Genomic DNA, 21,609 nt, shown 5'->3' on the forward strand with positions numbered 1-21,609 from the left:
GGGTTTTCCAAGCAGGATGGAAACCCAACCCACCACTGGAATGTTGAGGGCCTCAGGTGTTTTGAGTCCTTCTACCCCATTGGTTGGCTCCAAGGCAATGGCACCAATTCAGCGACCCCCATCCCTCACCCTCTCCAGGTGAGAGGGCCCTGGTGCCCCAAACGACATTGACCTGACTTTGAGGGCACACTACCAAACTGCAGGTGCAGCTCCGGCAATGGCCAACATTACTGCGGCTTTTGAGCTACCCGTCTTCTTTTGAAGCTGGTAATTCTTGGGTGTATCTGCCATCCTTATTAGAGATGGCAACACCACTTTATTTACTGCTGCTAGCAAATCGTGGCCCCTGGTCCCACTGCCGGCCAAAACGTGTTTGGCCTCTACTCTGGCAGCGGGTGCCCTGCCACCTACGTACGTTCAGCCCAAAGAATGCTGGACAGGAAAGAAATTGCACAACAGGAGAAATGTTTGGATGCAGCAGGGGGTGGGTTGTGGGGCGGCATAAGACAGAAAACATTTGTTTCTTAAGGCCAAGAATGCAAGGGCGTACCAGGCAGAAATTAATCTGACCTTTGGTGGGCTACGATTTTGGAAGAAATGCTGAACTGTTACTCAGGCACCTGAGCTGTTTTGCAAGGTGATCACCTAATTGTTACAAAAATTGGGGGCCAAAAAGCTTAATATACTGTTACGATCCCCTGGGCTGGTGCGCTGTCAATTCCAGCCCACTTGACCCGGAATTACGACACAATTGAAATGAATAAATCATTATGAGAAAAACAGCCAAAGTCTTTGGCCCCCAGCTGCCCAATAACCACAGTCACCAGGATTATAAATTTAAACACAATTAATTCTATTAATAACAATAACTATAATCAAATAGATAGAAAATACAACAGTTCAACTATTATCTAATTCCTACCCCCTCCTTAACTCGCCCCCACACTTTATATACACACAGACTGACAGCAGACAGAGGGGAAAATAGAGATGTAAAAATAGCAAGTAAAATGGACAAGAACCTTTATTTCAGATGGTTATCTTCCAGTACACTATCCTTCAACATAAGCTTTTAGTTCAAGGTTTTTGCTTTTAGTCTGCAATGATTTTCACAGGTCTCTGCAGTTTCAGAAATACAGCAGCTATCATATAAATTACAGTGCAGAAGGAGGCCATTTAGCCCATCGAGTCTGCACCGGCTCTTGGAAAGAGCACCCTACCCAAGGTCAACACTTCCACCCTATCCCCCTAACCCAGTAACCCCACTAAGGGCAAATTTGGACACTAAGGGCAATTTATCATGGCCAATCCACCTAACCCGCACATCTTTGGACGGTGGGAGGAAACCGGAGCACCCGGAGGAAACCCACGCACACACGGGGAGGATGTGCAGACTCCGCACAGACAGTGACCCAAGCCGGGAATCGAACCTGGGACCTTGGAGCTGTGAAGCAATTGTGCTATCCACAATGCTACCATGCTATACAACCTTTCTGGAGAGAGAGAGATAGAGAGAGCAGCTCCTTTCCTCTGATTTTCCAGGACTCCACTGAGCTTTCTTTGGATCACTGAAAAATCATTCCACACGAGTAGGAACCAATCGCCGCCTGTGACCGGGCAGAAGACGGCCTTTTGGCCAATTCATTGGCCACCAGCCAACCAATTGAACTGAATCCCACTGCTCGGGTGCCAAAAGGTCTGCGTTCTGCTGTTCGAAGGCTAGCACAGTGTTCTCTTTTGTAACTTTTGAGTTCCTCACTTCCTCTGCTCGACATGTAAATAGCTTAGTTCTAATGTACATAGTCCTGTAAATATGTCTTTCGCACACATGTAGTTAGGGACATTCTCACCATACACTATTTATTGCCACACATATACATTCTTTTATAAAAGGGGGGATGTCATAATATACACCAGTATATCATGGTGCAGACACGCATACTGATGGACACACAGTGGGACCAATCAACACACACAACACCGCAGCCAATCACCAGTTAGAGCACATGCACTATAAAGACAGGGGGCATCAGAGTTCCCGTTCATTTGAACTGCAGCTTCCTAGTAGGACAGAGCTCACAGCCTGCAGCACAGACATTCACCACGTGCTGAGTGCATCGACTGGTTAGGACAAGGCAAAGGTCTTTAGTTAAAGCTAGTATCGTGTTAACCCACAGTGAGAGTATGTTAAACTGTTAATGACTCAATAAAATAGTGTTGCACTATTTCAAGTGTTGGTGACCTGTATGTGTTCCACGGAACCAGAGCACCCAACACAACAGGGAAATAAGGAAATCAACAGGGGATCAAGCGGCCCTTACGCACCTCCCTCCCTCAATGGAATGAAACGTCAGGGCACAGATATTTCATTATGAGGTACGCAAGACATAAATCACAAACATATATCCATTTTTCCATCCCCATTATATAAGTTCCCTTCCCAGTCTCTACTTTGGTAACTAGTCAGCTCTTAACAAAGCTATCACATTATCCTTTCCGGAGATGTGCACAATTTTAACATTGAGCTGTTGTAATAATAAACTCCAATGAAAAATGCTTGTGTTATGGGTTTTAAACATATTTATAGATGCCGGACATATACTTCAAATTGCTAAAGGGCTAGTAGCAAGGCTTCTTTTTCAATGATGGAATTTCTTTGGCACGGACTTAGTTTTGTTGAAAAATATCGAGAAAATCCCACTGGTCTCTCTATGCCCGTATCATTGTCTTGTATGGGCTGGTTTAGCACAGTGGGCTAAACAGCTGGCTTGAAATGCAGAACAATGCCAGCAGCACGGGTTCAATTCCCGGACCAGCCTCCCTGAACAGGCACTGGAATGTGGCGACTAGGGGCTTTTCACAGTAACTTCATTGAAGCCTAATAATAAGCAATTATTATTATTAGTAGTAGTACTACTGCCCCTACACCCAGTTCACTGGCACCTGTGGCCATTTTAAATGGTCTGGAAAAGATTCGGGGTGGCCAGCACTGGTTCACCCACTAACATGGCTCTCAATCTCCCAAACTCTACTTGCCGTTCTGTGAATGACAGCGTTTTTGCTTTTTTCTGCAACATATCCAACTTGCACTATACTTCAGTCTCTAACTGAGCTAGCCTCCATGGTTTTAGTCGAGACGAATGTGGCTTTATTGGTTCAGAGTTTCCTATGTTTACATCATGTAGTTAATGTAGTGCACCCTGGTGTTTCTCTATAAATCTGTCTATATTTTGCCAGTATCTTTATTTGATCTTCTCTCCGTTCTTCTTCTGCGGATAGGTTTGCATCTATGGTTTTAGAACTCCCTCTAATATCTTCAAACAGTGCCTTGTTTTCACTCTCTTCTTCAAAATCAAATACAATGTGCTTCCCTTTGTCAGGTTTCCAGATTGGAAAGAGTCCCCGAATGCGTTTCTTCTGCAGTTCTGTCTCTTTCTGTCTCTTGTGTAATGCACCAGTCATTTCTGATCATCCAATAGATGTTTATCCAAATTTTGAGTCTCTTCTGCAGCCAAACTACAAGCAATATTGTCAATGCTGAGGGAAATGTTTGGTTCATTTAATTAACACTTTTCACCCTCCAGCTTTACATTTCCTCTTTTCCTTCACATGGTTACTTTCAGCAACATGTAAAGCTGAGGGTTCAATCTTTGCAGAGTAGAGTTGGTTGGCTTTCTTTGCACCATTCTTTGTTTTACAGCCTTTACTTCTTCATCGGAGTCTTCGTAATCACAGCTTTTATGTCCATTTTGTAATACGGACTGATACAATTTGTACTTTCCAGATTTCAATTTTTCTTCTTTACTTTTACTTGTCCATGTGTTGGCTTAAAACATTATTCCTTTAATTGGTAGTGGCCTGTAACTTCTTTTCACACCATTATCAGAATCAGAGGATGCACATTGTTGGTTCCATGAACTTTCTGTTTTTTGACAACAGATGTGGTTGTAGAATAACTGCATGGTTCTTCATCCGCCTTCCTTTTCATTTACAAAATAAATTGATCAATAATTATTTCATCTCCTTTGCTATTTGCTTCCTTTACCTTGACGAGGCACTGAGTGCCTTTAAAAGGTAGGTTAATCAACTGTTAGATTGGTGTCATTTCACAATGCTTTCCTCATCCTAAATAGTTTATGCCAGGCTATTATGCATATTTTCCTTCAAGACAGGCATGCTCTGTGAAATATCTGCAACTGAAGTGGATGTCAATGGGTTTACTGCAAGAGGCTGCAACAAGATAGATTTAGGAAAGTCCAATTTACTGTCTTTTTATGATTTGCTGCCTTATTCCTTAACTTTGGAAGAATTACTTGCTAGCTATTCAAGTTCAGTTAGTGACAGGTCTATTCGGTAGCAGTTTATCACTTCTTCATAATCAGAATCCAAGTTGGATTCAGAACTCTTGTCTGAACCTTCATCACTGCTATTACTGTTAGATTCGGACTGCTCTTTCTTCGGATCACCTTCAGACTTGGAGTTCTCAGAATCTGGTTTTCTACTATATTTTATCTTAAACAAACTTCTGAGACGAATCATTCTCTTAGAGATAATTCCATCAGTTTCTGCAAAAGCAGATACACTACCATTATAATTTGATGTGTGATTAATGTCTTTCAACATTTCTGGCTTTGAGTCATTTAATGCCAAACATGTCCTGCCATCATATCTCATGCGCTATCCGCAGTACTTCCCTCAGACTCTCTGTAATCATGGGCAAAGCTACAACCTTCACACCTGCCAAATCATTCCCCAAAAGTAAATCTAATTGATCCACTGGTGACTTCGGAACAACTCCGACAACTATTGGATCTGACAATAAATCACATTCCAATTGTACTTTATACAATGGAATGGAGATATAATCTCCATTTATCCCATTTACAATTACCTTTACTTTCATTGGACCCTCTGGAGGGAAAACTATATCCCTCTCCAGTAAGAGAGTTTGCATAGCGCCTTAAAATAGTTGTGAGTTTGGTTTCATCAGTTGATGAAAATGGGATGATCCACCCCTTAGGCAAAAATCTTTCATCAACCTCATTCATCACTGCTGCTCTGACAAGCCGACATCAGGTCTCCTAAGTCCAGTTAGAGCTACAGTCTGCCCTGTAGTATTCTCCACTTGTGTTCCCTCTACAGAATCCTTCTTATGGACTCTAACAAGTGCCTTAGATTTCCTCGCAACTTCTAACATGCTGAATGAATATGCCCTATTTTATTACAATGTTAACACCTAGGCCTTCGAGTCCCACCTTCAGCCTCAGTGGCTTCTTTCCTGGTCTGAGGAGGAGATCTCAGAGCATTCCCAGCTATCCAGGGTAGCACGGTAGCACAGTGGTTAGCATGGCTGCTTCACAGCTCCAGAATCCCAGGTTCGATTCCCGACTTGGGTCACTGTCTGTGTAGTGTTTGCATGTTTTCCCCGTGTCTGCATGGGTTTCCGCCGGGTGCTCTGGTTTCCTCCCACAGTCCAAAGATGTGCAGGTTAGGTGGATTGGCCATGCTAAATTGCCCTTGGTGTCCAAAAAGGGTAGGTGGGGTTACTGGGTTAGGGTGGAGGCGTGGGCTTGGGTTGGGTGGTCTTTCCAAGGGCCGGTGCAGACTAGGTGGGCCAAATGGCCTCCTTCTGCACTGTAAATTCTGTGATTCATTACTTATCTTGGCTCCCTGCCTCCTTTCACTCTCCCACTTCTTATCCTTTTCAGAATTATGAGGGTGTTGATACAAAGAACAACAAAGAAAGAACAAAGAAATGTACAGCACAGGAACAGGCCCTTCGGCCCTCCAAGTCCGTGCCGACCATGCTGCCCGACTAAACTACAATCTTCTACACTTCATGGGTCCGTATCCCTCTATTCCCATCCTATTCATGTATTTGTCAAGATGCCCCTTAAATGTCACTATCGTCCCTGCTTCCACCACCTCCTCCGGTAGCGAGTTCCAGGCACCCACTACCCTCTGCGTAAAAAACTTGCCTCGTACATCTACTCTAAACCTTGCCCCTCTCACCTTAAACCTATGCCCCCTAGTAATTGACCCCTCTACCCTGGGGAAAAGCCTCTGACTATCCACTCTGTCTATGCCCCTCATAATTTTGTATACCTCTATCAGGTCTCCCCTCAACCTCCTTCGTTCCAGTGAGAACAAACCGAGTTTATTCAACCGCTCCTCATAGCTAATGCCCTCCATACCAGGCAACATTCTGATAAATCTCTTCTGCACCCTCTCTAAAGCCTCCACATCCTTCTGGTAGTGTGGCGACCAGAATTGAACACTATACTCCAAGTGTGGCCTAACTAAGGTTCTATACAGCTGCAACATGACTTGCCAATTCTTATACTCAATGCCCCGGCCAATGAAGGCAAGCATGCCGTATGCCTTCTTGACTACCTTCTCCACCTGTGTTGCCCCTTTCAATGACCTGTGGACCTGTACTCCTAGATCTCAAAAGTTTAAATTTATGGATCAGCTCCTAATCATCACCCATGTTGCTGCTTGTCTGGCCGTCACCGTTTGGGTTCTTGTCATAGAAGATAGAGAATTCTTAAATTCTGCCAGGAGAATGACCTCTCTCAAAGCCTCATAGGTAGTTTAAACTCCAAATGCTCAAACCCATTTATTAAAATTGTTCTGGTTAACCCTTTCAAATTTGGCATATGTCAGTCCCGGCTGTCTCCTTAAATTCCGAAACCTTTGCCTATATGCCTCAGGAACCAATTCATATGCACCCAGAATAGTCTTTTTTTACCTCATTATAATTGTTAAAAACCTTCTCTGACAGGGAGCAAAAACTTCCTGTGCATATTCCCGTGCCCAACCAGGTTTGACAGTGACCCTAGTTGGCACTGTGGGCTCCGTCCCCGCATGTCTACCCCTCCCCCACGTCCTAACCCCTGCCCCGTTGGTGACCTCTGGCCCTAGCGCCCGTCCCTGATGACAGGAGCACCATTGGCTGGCACTGCCCTCGCTGGGGGCTGCAGTGGGTGTGACCCTGGGTGGTCTGCCGTTGGATAGGGGGCAGTTTGGTGGGGTATTTGGGGTGGGGGAGGTGGGGTGCAGGGGTGGGCACACCCATACGGCCGGTGTCACTGTGTAGAACCGGGGCTGTAGTGGTCAGTGGGTGGCAGCATTACAGCCGCCATAATGGCGGTCGGTCCCGTGGGGGGGTCACCCCGGCCACTTGTCCTGTTCCCCCCTTTCCCAGTGACCTGGCAAGGCCCCCCCCCCCCCCACCCCAGCCAGCATGGCCAGTGTCTGGGCCGGCAGCCCGCAGTCGCTCCTCTCTGTGTCTTACCTCCTCTCTCTCCCTCTCTCTCAGCAGCCACCACGTCAGGTTCACGATTTTTAAAACCACAAGTGAACTGCGCCATCAGGAACTTGGCCCATCGGAGGTGGAGAATCGTGGAGCCCTGGAGAATACCGTGTCAGACTCGCTAATGATATGCAAAAGGCATTTGAATGCCACGCGGCACACGTCGTAATTACGCCATTTTTTGGGTGCCGGAGAATCGCGACTTTGCGTCAAACCGGCGCCCACCGTGATTTTGCCGCTGGAGGCTATTCATCGCCCAATCGCATTTCCCGATTTCGGCGTAGGCCGATGGAGAATCCTGCCCCTTTTCTCTGAAATGGAGAATCCTACCCAATGTGTTACACAACCTCCTCCTGTGCTGTAAGCGTCTATCCTTCTATTTAAAAAAAAATCTTTTTATTGGCATTTTCAAAATTATATACATTGTACAGTCACAAAGGTTCCTTCTTAGGTTTCTCTATTGACAGTCTGTTGCTGTCTGGCTGGCCCAGCCTACACTCCTCCCTACCCCCCCCCCCCCCCCCCCCCTCCAGCTCCTCTCTCCTTAATGCCCCCCCTCCCTTCCGCCCTTTTTTGCTGCTGTTCCCCATTTTGTCTTGCTGGGTTTTTCTATCTCACCTTGCTCCCCCCCACTCCCCGGTTTCCTCCCTCGCTTTCCTTTTTCTATCTTGTCCTGGCTATTTCCCCTGGCTACTGTCTCTTTATTTATTTAAGTGTTGGCCACAAAACAGGTCTCGGAACAGTCGGTGAATGGCTCCCATGTTTTGTGGAAGCCCTCTTTCGACCCACAGATAGTGAATTTGATTTTCCGCATTTGGAGAAATTCTGATAGGTCGGACAGCCAGTCTGCAGCTTCAGGTGAAAAAAAATGAAATGAAAATCGCTTATTGTCACAAGTCGGCTTCAATGAAGTTACTGTGAAAAGCCCCTAGTCGCCACATTCCCGCACCTGTTCGAGGAGGCTGGTACGGGAATTGAACCGTGCTACTGGCCAGCCTTGGTCTGCTTTAAAAGCCAGCTATTTAGCCCGTGTGCTAAACCAGGTGGTGCTGCTGATCGCCAGCCAAGTAGGATTCTATGGCGGGCGATCAGGGTGGCAAAGGCAAGGGCATCCATCCTCCTCCCCATGAAGAGATCTGGCTGGTCTGATACCCCGAAGGCCGCCACTTTCGGGCATGACTCCACCCTCAGCCACAGCACTTTGGACATTGCCTCGAAGAAGGCTGTCCAGTACCCAGCAAGTCTGGGGCAAGACCAGAACATATGGGTGTGGTTGGCCACGCCACCTTGGCACCGTTCACATCTATCCTCCACCTCCGGGAAGAACCTGCTCATTCGGGTTCTGGTCAAATGGGCTCTATGTACCACTTTTAGCTACGTTAGGTTGAGCCTCGTGCATGTGGAGGTAGAGTTGACCCTGTGCAGTGCTTCGCTCCAGAGTCCCCACCCTATTTTGAATCCCAGGTCTTCCTCCCATTTCCTCCTTGTCGTGTCCAGTTCGGTGTCAGCCCTCTCTAGCAGTCGTTCGTACATGTCACTACAGTTCCCTCTGCCTAGGATGTCTGCGTCCAGTAGCTCTTCTAATAGTGTCTGTCGTGGTGGTCACGGGTATGGCCTTGTCTCCTTCTGTAGGAAGTTTTTTAGCTGCAGGTATCTGGGTTTGTTGCCTTCAGCTAGTTGGAATCTCTGCGACAGTTCTTCCCGTGTTGTGACCCTACCATCAGTGTATAGGTCCCTGACTGTCAATGTCTCCCCGTCCTGTCTCCACCTTTTGAAGGTGGCGTCAGTGAGTGCTGGTGTGAATATGTGGTTATTGCAGATTGGGGTTTTGTCGGACATTTCGGTCAATCCGAATTGCTGCCGTTGTTGGTTCCACGTCTGGAGGGTGGCTATCACCATGGGCTGCTGGAGTGTTTCTTGGGCGGGGATGTGAGTGCCACTGTGGCGAGGGCCCGGAGGGAGGTCCCCTTGCAAAAAACCTCCTCTTCACACACCCACTCGGCATCTGGCTCCTTTAGCCATCCCATCACTCTTTCCGCCGTCGCTGCCCTGTGGTGGAATTATAGGTTTGGGAGGGCTAGCCCTCCCCTGGATTTTGTTTTCTGTATGACCTTCTTTGTGATCCTAGCATTCTTTCCCCCCCCCCATACAAACGCATGATTAATTTGTCCAGTGCGTTGAAAAAGGCCTTGGGGATATAGATCGGGATGGACCTTAGTAGGAAGGGGTTCTGGGCAGTACGTTCATTTTGATTGTTTGCACTCTCCCTGACAGGGAGAGTGGGAGTCTGTTCCACCTCTGCAGGTCCTTTTTGACTTCCTCTGTCAGACTGGTCAGGTTCCATTTGTAGATCCCCGTCCAGTCATGAGCGATTTGGATCCCCAAGTAGCGGAATTTGTGTTGGGCTTATTTAAACGGCAGTCCGACCAGTGCTGCCCCTCCCCCTTACGGGTTCACCGGGAGGATCTCACTTTTACTCATGTTGAGTTTGTAGCCCGAGAAGGCACCAAACTCTTTCAGGAGCTTTATGATTCCTTCCATGCTGCTTTGTGGGTCCGAGATGTAGAGGAGCAGGTCATCTGCGTAGAGCGAGACTCTGTGCTCTCCGTCTCCTCTTTGGATCTCCCTCCAGTTCTTTGCTGTTCTGAAAGCGATTGCTAATGGTTCAATCGCTAGGGAAGACAGCAGCGGCGACAGCGGGCATCCCTGCCTGGTGCCCCTGTGCAGCTGGAAGTACTGGGAGCTGGTGTTGTTTGTCCGTACGCTCGCCATGGGAGCATTGTACAGGATCTTCACCCATGAGGTGAATCCTTTTCCGAGTCCAAACTGCTCCAGCACCTTTATAAGCTACTTCCACTCGACTCTGTCGAAGGCCTTTTCTGCGTCCAGGGAGATGATCACCTCAAGGCTCTGTCCCCGGATGGGGTCATGATCATATTCAGCAGGCACCTGATGTTCAATGTTAGCTGTCTACCTTTGACAAAGCCCGTTTAATCCTCTGCGACCACCTCTGGTACGCAGTCTTCTAGCCTTTAGCTAGGATCTTGGCCAATATTTTTCCGTCCACGTTCAGTCGCGAGATGGGTCTGTATAAACCACATTCAGTCGGATCTTTGTCTTTCTTAGGGATTAGCGAGATTGAGGCTTGTGCTAGCATAGGTGGCAGTTTGCCCCTCGCCAGCGAGTCTGTGAACATCTCCCACAGGTGCTGTCGCAAATGTTTTGTTTGGAGTCCGCTGGGAACCCACCTGGTCCCGGCGCCTTCCCCGCCGGCATGGAGTTTATACACTCCATAATCTGTCCCGGTTCTAGTGGTGCTCCCAGGCCGTGTTTTCTGGCATCCCCCACGACTGGCATGTCCAGTCCATCGAGGAACTGTTTCATCCCCGAGTCCTCTGGTGGGGGCTCTGAGGTGAACAGTCCCCGGTAAAAGTCTTCGAAGGTCTTGTTAACCTTGTCTGGGTCCGTTTCCAGCATGACTCTGTTATCCCTAATTTGCGCAATCTCTCTGTGATGCACAATCAATAACTCCCGAAGCGAGATTCTCGGACAATTGAAGGCTTTATTGAACTAGATGTTTCCCCCAGCAGCGCAGGTACAGAATGCAGCTGCTAGGCAAACACAAACTCTTATACTCCGCCTTTCTGGGCGGAACCAGCAGGCAGGCTCCACCAATGATCTTACAGTATCAGGTACCTCCAACCTAGATACCGTAATACCCCTAATACAGACTACAACACTCTGGTGGCTGCTTGCTTTCTCAGATGGTGCGCCAACAGGCGGCTGGCTTTGTCCCCATGTTTGTATAGGGTCCCCCGTGCCTGGTGGAGTTGGTGCACTCCTTTCCTCGTGGAGAGCAGGTTAAAGATCAAGAGCTCTACGGTTGGGGCCTCAGAGTATTTACTGTCTACCTCCAGTATGGAGTCAAAGTCTCCTCTCTATCTGTTTGCGCTTTAAAGGCGATAATTTCCCCTCTAATCACGGCCTTTAGTGCCTCCCCATTTTGGTTGTTTGTCGTGTACTCCGCTATGGTCTGTGATACCCTCTTGCTGAAGGCCTTGTCTGCCAGTAGGGCAGTGTCCAACCTCCATGTGGGACATTGGGTACTGCCTGTCTCCAACCTAACATCCATGGAGCGTGGTCAGAGATTACGATTGCGGAGTACTCCGCCTTGACCAGCCCAGTGAGCACCGCTTTTCCAACCACAAAGAAGTCAATCCTCGAGTATACGTTGTGGACTGGGGAGAAGAAGGAGAACTCCTTCTCCCCTGGGTGGCTGAACTTCCATGGGTCCACCGCCCCCATCTGCCCCATGAAGCGACCGCGTTCCTTCGTCATGTTCGAGGTCTTCCCCGTTCTGGGGTTCGACCTGTCTGTCCTTGGGTTCTGTTCACAGTTAAAGTCCCCCCCCCCCCCCATGATCAGTCGGTGTGCGTCTATGTCAGGGATTTCCGCCATGGTCTTTTTAATGAATTTTGCGCCATCCCAGTTGGGAGCGTACACGTTGACAAGTACTACCGACGCCCCGTCCAGAGCCCTGCTGACCATGACATACAGTCCCCCTGGGTCCATTACCGTCTTCGTCGCCTTAAACATTGTCCTCTTATTTAACAGAATCGCTATCCCCCTCGTCCCATAGCAGGAATGGTAAGTCTGTCCCACCCAGCCTTCCTTACCCTCTGTCGGTCCTGCTCTCTCAGGTGTGTCTCCTGGAGAAAGACTATGTTGGCTCTCATGTTTCTTAGGTGGGTGAAGACTCTGGATATTTTCACTGGTCCGTTAAGTCCCCTGACGTTCCAGGTGACTATCCTGATGGGGGTTTTTGTCCCCCCGCTCCTGTGGAATTAACCATACTTACCTGGTGGATGCGCCCCTGCACTCCGGGGTCCTTGTACTTCATGGTTTCCCTTTATCCAGGGGGCACCCAACACGGCCGCCAATAGTGCGTCCTCCACATAGGTGGGCCCCTGTACTCCAGGATCTCCCTGCGCCCAGAGACTGTACTGGGTGGTTGCCTGCAGTGCTTCTTTGTTCCGGGCCTGGTTGCGGCCCTATGTAGCCATATTATCTGTTTTGTTCCGTTCCTGTCCCTTTCCCCATGGTCCGCCCCTTCCCGTCACCCCCTCTCCCATCCCCTTTCCCTCCCCCCTCCCCTCTGTCCCCGTTTACCCAGATCTTTTTCCCCTTTGCTTCTCCGTCCCCGCTGCTTGTTCCCACCCCCCCCTGCCAGGCACTATCCCCCGAGTTGAGGGGCCGCCGCGGCCTCTATCTGCTGCATGCTCCCGGCGCTAGCTCTCATGCTACTCCTTCCACCCACTCTCTGTGGTTTCTGTTTGAACTTTCCCCCTCTTACCCTACGCTTATTCCTCCGCCTTCCTTCTGCTGTTGCCCTCGTCTGCACGTATAGGGCCACCCTCTTTGGCCTGCGGCAGTCATTCGGGTGACGATTCATAATTTGTCAGTCGGATTGTGTTGGGGGGCGGGTGGAGGAGGGGAGAGGTTCTTTTCTCCCCCCTCCTCTTGTTGGTTTGCTACCACGTTGCCATTCTTTGACCGGTCACTCCCCTGCCTCTCCTATTGTCGCTGCCCCAGCCCGCAGTTTGTGACAAATTTATTTGCTTCAGCCGGGTACTAAAACAATGTTCTTTGCCCTTGTATGTGACCCAGAGCTTGGCTGGGTACAACATTCCGAAGCGTACACTGCTTTTGTACAGTGCTGTCTTCGCCCTGTTAAATTTAGCCCAGCGCTTGGCCACGTCAGCCCCAATGTCCTGATAAATTCGGAGTTTGGGTCCTTCCCAAATGCAGTTCCTGGACTGCCTGGCCCAGTGCAGGATTGTTTCCCGGTCCTGGTATCGGTGTACTTTGGCTATGATGGCCCTTGGTTGTTCCCTGGCCTTGGGTTTCGGTCGCAGCGACTGGTGAGCCCTGTCTATTTCTGGTGGGTTCGGGAAGGTCACCCTTCCCACCAGGTTGCCCAGCATTTGGGCCACGTAGTTTGTGGGATCTCTGCCTTCGGTTCCTTCTGGTAGGCACACGAGCCGTAGGTTCTGCTTCCTTGATTGATTTTCCTGGTCCTCTACCTTCCTACTCAGGTTACTCTGTGTCGCGATCGGTCTCTCCACCTCCTTTTCCAGTGCCACGATCCGGTCACTTCGGCCGGTTGCGGCTCTTTTAAGGTCTTTGATGGTGGCTTCCTGGACCTCCAGTTTCTTTTTGGCCGTGCTCAGAGCAATCTGTATTTGCACCAGAGTTTCAGCAAGCGCATCTTTCATTGCTGCCTGTATGTCCGTTTTGATTTCTTGACGGTGCTCTTTCATTGCCTCTGAGAGGGATGCCGCCATCCAGTTCCCTCCCGGTGAGGGAGGGTTTTGAACTTGGCTGTTCGCCCTTTTCGCTCCGGCGAGACTTACGCTCCGCTGCCTAGCGTGCTGGTCCGCTCGTCCGATTGCCTCCGCTCCAGTTCCCTTCCACTCTTGGTCCCCATGCGGCTTCCGGCCTGGCCCTTTCCCGTCATTTTATTTATCCTTCTTCCGTCTCCTGTGTTCTTCACGTTCGGGGAACAGATTGGCGGGAGATTTAGTGAGTTAAAAAAAAACAGAACAAAACAAAAAAAAAAGGTGATCGTTTCACGGGGCTGTGGGAGGAGAGCGAGAAAAAGAGGAAAGAAAAAGTGAGAGGAAAAAAAACAGAGACAAAGAAAGAACAAGAGAAAAAGAAAAAAAAGAAGAGCCCTCCCACCCAAGAGAGAAACAAAAAGGATCCGAAAAAGAACAGTGAACTAAGAAAACCAAATCCCCACTGAGAGAAAAAAAAGAATCCTCCCGCACAAGAGGAAAACCTGAAAAACAAAGACCCCATTGAGAAAAAAAGAGTCCTCCCGCCCAAGAAACAAAATGATGCACTATCAATTACGATGAGACGAGAGTAGGGAGTAATCGAGGCTTTATTACACAGAGATGTGTGGCCCCCTACAGCTGCTGCCATAATGGCTGCAGTTCGGAAAGCACACACATTTATACTCCGCCTACTGGGCGGAGCCAGCAGGCAGGGATCTACCCCGTACCTGTAGTACAGGGACCTTACCGTAATACCCTTGTATGCAGTGCAGTATTTACAATATAATACAACTGTGGTGACTACCACACAAAAAAAATCCCCGAAAACAGAGGTGAACTAAGAAAACAACGTCCCTGGTTTAGCACATTGGGCTAAATCGCTGGCTTTTAAAGCAGACTAAGCAGGCCAGCAGCACGATTCAATTCCCGTACCAGCCTCCCCGAACAGGCGCTGGAATGTGGTGACTAGGGGCTTGTCACAGTAACTTCATTGAAGCCTACTTGTGACAATAAGCGATTTTCATTTCATTCAGAGAAAAAAAAGAGTCCTCCTTCCCAAGAAAAAAACCTGAAAAAGAAACTGAGGTGAACCAATAAAACAAAATCCCCACTGAACAAGAAGAGCCCTCCCGCCCTAAAAAACACAAAGAAAACCCAGAGTTCTAGGCGGGATTCTTCGACCCCCCGCCGGGTCGGAGAATCCCCGGGGGGCGGCACGAATCCCGCCTCGCCACCCCGAAGTCGGCTGGCGTATTCTCCGATGCCGTTTTTCGGGCAGGGGCGGGACTCACACCACGCCAGTTGGGGGCCGTTGGCAGCGACACCCCGGCGATTCTCCGGGCCCTGATGGACTGAGCGGCCATCCATTTTTGGCCAGTCCTGCCGGCGTGGGTTACGCATGGTCACACACGGCGGGACCTGGCAGGTAAGTCGGCATGGGCGGTCCTCGGGGGGGGGATCCGACCCCCCCCCACGGTCACCTGGCCTGCGATTGGGGCCCACTGATCTGCGGGCGGGCCTGTTCTGTGGGGGCACTTCTTCCTTCCGCGCCGGCCCCTGTAGGGCTCCGCCATGGCCGGCGCGGAGAAGTGAAACCCCTGCACATGTGGCAAAATACGACGGCCGGTCTGTGCATTGGCGGAATCATGCCGGCGGTTCCGCGCATGCGAGAGATCACAATGGCCGTTCTGCGCATGCGCGAACCCGCGCAGTCCTTTCGGTGCCGGCTGGAGCGCCACCAACCCCTCCGCCGTCCACCTGGCCCCGAGACAGGTGATAATTCCTCACCTTGGGGGCCCGTTGACGCCGGAGTCATTGGCGCTGGTTTTCCCGCTGGCGTGAGGACTTAGGACTTTTATTGGAGAATCCCAGGCCACGTGTTTAAAATTTTTTAAAAACCCTGCGAGGAGAACACAGACCAGAGTTCTGCCTCTCCAATGAGTTTAAAGTGCCGGTAATTGTGTGGGAGGCCACCACAATGCAGTCAGCAGTCCTCCTGCCCCTGAGGGAGAGGAACGTAAAAAAAAATCAAACAAAGGGACCCACGAGGCAAACGAAAATGGAGAGAGAGGGAGAAAAAGGGGATCAAGGAATGAGAGAAAAATAAAGACCCACGGGAGGAGACAAGAGGGGAAAGAAAAGAAGAAAAAAAAAACACCTCCAAGAAGATGGGGCTCTTCTTTGGTCAGCCCAAACGGCTGGCACTAGTGCGGGGGCCACCCACGATGCGGGCACTGCGTCTGCTCCTACACGTCTTCTTCACGTCTTTCTCAATAGTCCTTTTTCTTTTTTTTCTTTCTTCCCCAGTACTTTGGTAAGTACCTTCTTATACCAAGTTCTGAACTTTTCAAAATATTTCAATTATTGCACTTAAAGTTATTTTTGATTGAAGTGGAGAACCTCCACTTCTGCTAGCTACCCCCTCTGACATCTATCCTTCTATAACAGTGAATAATGGAGTATTTCAGAAAATTATTCTGTACGTTTGTTTCCACATCACATCAACTTTATGATATTACATGAATTGTCGTTTGGTAGTCAGAACTTGATTATTGCTGAGAAAATAATAACTTTTGTCAAAGAGTTTTGTTTTGCACTCATCAGGAAAATGTTCAAGAATACCAAATGCCATGGGAAGAACAATTTCTGATGTATGCAAAGAAAGTACAGTTTGTTTGGCAAGTAGTATCTGATTGGTAGAGACAGTGCAATGGACATTATCCTGAGGAATGAACCAGGGTTTACATCAAGTAATGAAGTAGGGGAACACAATTTGTTTGTACATTTAATATTGTTAGTTTGATGTGTTACCTGATCTTTTTGGAAGATTATCTGATTATTTTGTGACTTATGCAGTTTCCGTTTGCCTGAGTCTCCTCTTTCACCAAATATGTTGACGTAGACATTAGCATCTGTTTCTGCTCCAGGTTTATTACCAGTAAACACATGGATATGGTAAACCAGTACTGTCCCATTAAAAAAGAGAAAAATCATCAAAAAGGGAAAACACAACATTTAAGTGCCAAAAATCACATGTCAAATCAACTCATTGCATTCTACAGCATCTTTGAGAACTCGACAGCCTAACATTATTAAACAATACGGAAATTACAACACAAACACAGAAAATACCGGACAATCTCAGCAGGCCTGACAGCATCTGTGGAGAGAAAAGGGACCTGACGTTTCGAGCCTGGATGACTTTGTCAAAGCTCTTTGTCAAAGCAATTACTGAGCCGTTCTGGTGGGCTGGCACTTTATTTTCTGCAGGCATTTGTTGCAATAGTCACTAACGCTTCCGGGACTTCAGCACATAGTATCCAGGCTTGAATTCTGCAATTTATTAAAGGTATCCGAAGCCCTGCAACCTCCAATCATCTTTATGAGGCCTTCCGACTCAGATAGTGTCGGACTGGGGGGTGAAATCTAGATTAGGGATTCCATATGTTGAGAATTCTTGTAGACTCGGCCTCACAAGGAATTGGATACAATTACGATTTAGTTGGGCTATATGCCATGATGACAGCTGGTATTATTTGTGGATTTGAGTATTAGATACATGGACAGACACCTGGGCCGGGACCAAACCTGGGTCCTCGGCACCGTGAGGCAGCAGTACTAACCATTGTGCCACCGTGCCACCCCGAGGGATGGAGAAAGATGTGGAGCAGTTTGTCAAAATATGTCTTGGATGTTAATTTTTCAACAGACCCAATTGACCAGAACCAGTATACAGCACACTGCCAGTAGCTGGACCATGGGAGGATGTGGCAATTGACTTCTTAGGTCTAGTTTCATCAAGAAAGTTCATACTAGTCGTGATTCAAAACTACAGCCATAACTCTGAGTATGTTATGATGAAGTCTATAGCAGCAAAAAAAAAACCCACTATCAGTCACCCTGTATTCAGAAAATGGATCACAAATCATTTCACAGACCTTTGCAAATTACATGCAATTCATAGGCATTCACCAACTCAGAGTGACCCCTAATTGGCCACAAGCAAATGGGGAAGTGGAACTACAGAAATGGATGAGGATTGCTCAGGCTGAGGAAAAATAATAGATGGAGGTATTATTGTCATATAATAATCGTATTCTTTATTAGTGTCACAAGTATCATAGAATTTACAGTGCTGAAGGAGGCCATTCAGCCCATTGAGTCTGCACCAGCCCTTAGAAAGAGCACCATACCCAAACCCACACCTCCACCCTATCCCCGTAACCCCACTTAACCTTTTTTGGACACTAAGGGCAATTTAACATGGCCAATCCACCTAACCCACACATCTTTGGACTGTGGGAGGAAACCGGAGCACCCGGAGGAAACCCACGCACACACAGGGAGAACGTGCATACTCCACACAGACAGTGACCCAAGCCGGGAATCGAACCTGGGACCTTGGAGCTGTGAAGCAAATGTACTAACCACTATGCTGGCATGCTGCCCTCATAACTCTATGACAACACTGCCTTCCTCATCCCCGGGGTACCTCCTTTTGGCCTTCATCCTCACTCTCCTCCATCTGTCTGTAATTCTTCCTCCTCCTCCTGATCCTAATCTGAGGAGAGGCTCCCTTCTCAGCCTCCTCCAGGTCCAGTATCAAACCATTTCTTAGTGCCAAGTTATGCATCATTCTGCAGCCTACAATGATTCTGGATATTCTGTGGGGTACATACTTTAGTTTCCCCCGCACCCCGGGTGGTTGAGGCACCAAAACCTCATCTTTAGTAGATCACTAGCCTATGCAAATGTGTGAAGGTGGCTCTCATTATACCTCCTCGGTGGTTGAGTGTGATTGGCAGAGAGGTGTGAAGTGCTACATTTTCAGTCAATAACCGTTCTTGAGTATCCACCCATCCATTGATGGAGACTGTTGGTGGGGAGGGATAATGTTCAACAGTTTCTTTAATCTGTGTTTGATTTTATTTGTAACTGATCCTTATACAACTTGCTTGATTTCTTAAGTCTCTGAGTGGAGCTAGCAAGTTAAGTCCTGACAGTAGACTGGGAATGTTCCAGAAGGAATCAAGGCTCCGAGCTCTGAACATGTTTGTGTTGGAAATCATGTAAGTCCTAAGATGTTTTAACATTCTACAAATAAACTGTCTGGATTTAGAACTAGAGTAATCTATGAATTGCTCTGAGATAGGAGACAGCAACCTGGAAAATACTTTGCAAAATTGGCAATGAGGATGGTTGAGAAAAGTTTAACTTTACCAGCTCTTGGACCCTCTCTTTCCTCACCAGGAGATCTTTCCATGTCATGGAAGTGATGGACTTTGGGATTCAAAACCTACTTGCTCGCTACAGGGATGGACAATCTGAATTTAGCAGCAACCCCTAAGAAAGCAATACTTGTCTCAGAGGATAAGCCATGATGTGGAGATGCCGGCATTGGACTGGGGTGAGCACAGTAAGAAGTCTTACAACACCAGGTTAAAGTCCAACAGGTTTGTTTCGATGTCATTAGCTTTTGGAGCGCTGCTCCTTCCTCAGGTGAATGAAGAGGTATGTTCCAGAAACATATATACAGACAGATTCAAAGATGCCAGACAATGCTTGGAATACGAGCATTAGCAGGTGATTAAATCTTTACAGATCCAGAGATGGGGTAACCCCAGGTTAAAGAGGTGTGAATTGTGTCAAGCCAGGACAGTTGGTAGGATTTTGCAGGCCAGATGGTGGGGGATGAATGTAATGTGACATGAATCCCAGGTCGGAGCCCCGGTTGAGGCCACACTCGTGTGTGCTATAAGTTTCTGCTCGGCGATTCTGCGTTGTCGCGCGTCCTGAAGGCCGCCTTGGAAAACGCTGACCCGGAGATCAGACGCTGAATTCCCTTGACTGCTGAAGCAGACAAGATCCCGAAAGGGCTACAGATCACAAACCCACTCAAGTCGACCGACAACACAGACTACGCTGAGTGACTCTGCCGTCTACAGCAGGCGACGCAACCTGGAAACCAAGATAGAGGCCATATTCTCAACTTACGTTCAGGATGCAGCAGACCAGCTGCGGAACACCGCCAAACAGATGAGACAACAATACTCTGCCACCTATATGCACACCAAGAACAGGAGGTTTGAGAAACTCGGCATCACCACCAGCAGCAACCAAGCCTCCCCGGTACCACAGTAGAGAACAATACAGGGAAATCTATTGTCAACTTGTCAGACTACACCCTTCAACCAGACAAAATCGAAGTCCTCAGCAGAGGGCTCAATTTCTGCACCACCACCAAAATGGACCCCATCAGTCTCGCGGCAGACATGGAGGAATTCATCAGGCGAATGAGGCTCTGGGAATTCTTCCACAGACCCCAAGAGGCTGACAGCGAACCCAAGGAGACTACCAATGAACCAGAACAGCAGACCGAGAGATCTGCGGTGCGGCAACCGAAGAGGAAAGAGTCGAATTGGACCCCTCCGGAAGGCCGCTGCCCTAGACTCGACATGTATGCTCAAGCCGTCAGGAGTCGCGTCAATGCCAGATTCATCAGTCGCATTCACAAGACAGCCCCGAATGTCACCCAAGCACAACGCAATGCCATCCGCGCTCTAAAGAGCAACCGCAGCATCATCATCAAACCAGCAGACAAAGGAGGGGCCACTGTCATACTGAACAGAACGGACTACTGCAAAGAAGTATACCGACAACTGAACAACCAAGAACACTACAGCCAGTTACCCGCAGATCTGACCTAGGAACACATCTGCCAACTTAACAGACTGATCAAGACCGTGGATCCAGATCTTGAGAGCACCCTACGTGCTCTCATCCCACGTACTCCCCGCATTGGAGATCTCTACTGCCTCCCGAAAATACACAAGGCCAATACACCAGGCCGTCCTATCATTTCAGGCAATGGGACCCTGTGTGAGAACCTCTCTGGCTACATCGAGGGCATCTTGAAACCCATCGTACAAGGTACGCCCAGCTTCTGTCGCGACACAACGGACTTCCTACAGAAACTCAGAACCCATGGACCAGTTGAACCAGGAACATTCCTCGTCACAATGGACGTCTCGGCACTCTACACCAGCATCCCCCATGACGACGGCATTGCTGCAACTGCCTCAGTACTCAACACCGACAACTGCCAATCTCCAGACGCAATTCTGCAACTCATCCGCTTCATTCTGGATCACAACGTCTTCACCTTCGAGAACAAGTTCTTCATCCAGACGCACGGAACAGCCATGGGGACCAAATTCGCACCCCAGTACGCCAACATCTTCATGCACAAGTTTGAACAAGACCTACTCACCGCACAGGACCTTCAACTGACGTTATACACCAGATACATCAATGGCATTTTTTTCCTTTGGACCCACGGCGAAGAATCACTGAAACGACTACACGATGACATCAATAAGTTCCATCCAACAATCAGACTCACCATGGCCTACTCTCCAAAATCAGTTGCATTCTTGGACACACTCGTCTCCATCAAGCACGGTCACCTCAGCACTTCGCTTTACCGCAAACCCACGGATAACCTCACGATGCTCCACTTCTCCAGCTTCCACCCAAAACACATTAAAGAAACCATCCCCTATGGACAAGCTCACCGTATACACAGGATCTGCTCAGACGAGGAGGAGCGTAACAGACATCTACAGACGGTGAAAGATGTCCTTGTACGAATGGGATATGGCACTTGACTCATCGATTGACAGTTCCAACGCACCACCGTAAAAAACCGCACCGACCTCCTCAGAAGACAAACATGGGACACAACCGACAGAATACCCTTCGTAGTCCACTACTTTACCGGAGCGGAGAAACTACGACATCTTCTTCATAGCCTTCAACACGTCATCGATGATGATGAACATCTTGCCAAGGTCATTCCCACACCCCCACTACTTGCCTTCAAACAACCGCGCAACCTCAAACAAACCATTGTTTGCAGCAAACTACCCAGCCTTCAGAACAGTGACCACACCATAC

At 48.5% G+C, this 21,609-nt stretch overlaps 1 pseudogene; it reads right to left on the reverse strand.

The window, feature by feature from the left end:
* Positions 1–3,177: 3,177 nt before the first annotated feature.
* Positions 3,178–4,674, reverse strand: LOC140385941 (uncharacterized; annotated as a pseudogene).
* Between the last annotated feature and the right edge of the window lie 16,935 nt (positions 4,675–21,609).

The sequence above is a fragment of the Scyliorhinus torazame genome, chromosome 11, assembly GCF_047496885.1.
Source record: "Scyliorhinus torazame isolate Kashiwa2021f chromosome 11, sScyTor2.1, whole genome shotgun sequence".
Classification (NCBI taxonomy): domain Eukaryota; kingdom Metazoa; phylum Chordata; class Chondrichthyes; order Carcharhiniformes; family Scyliorhinidae; genus Scyliorhinus; species Scyliorhinus torazame.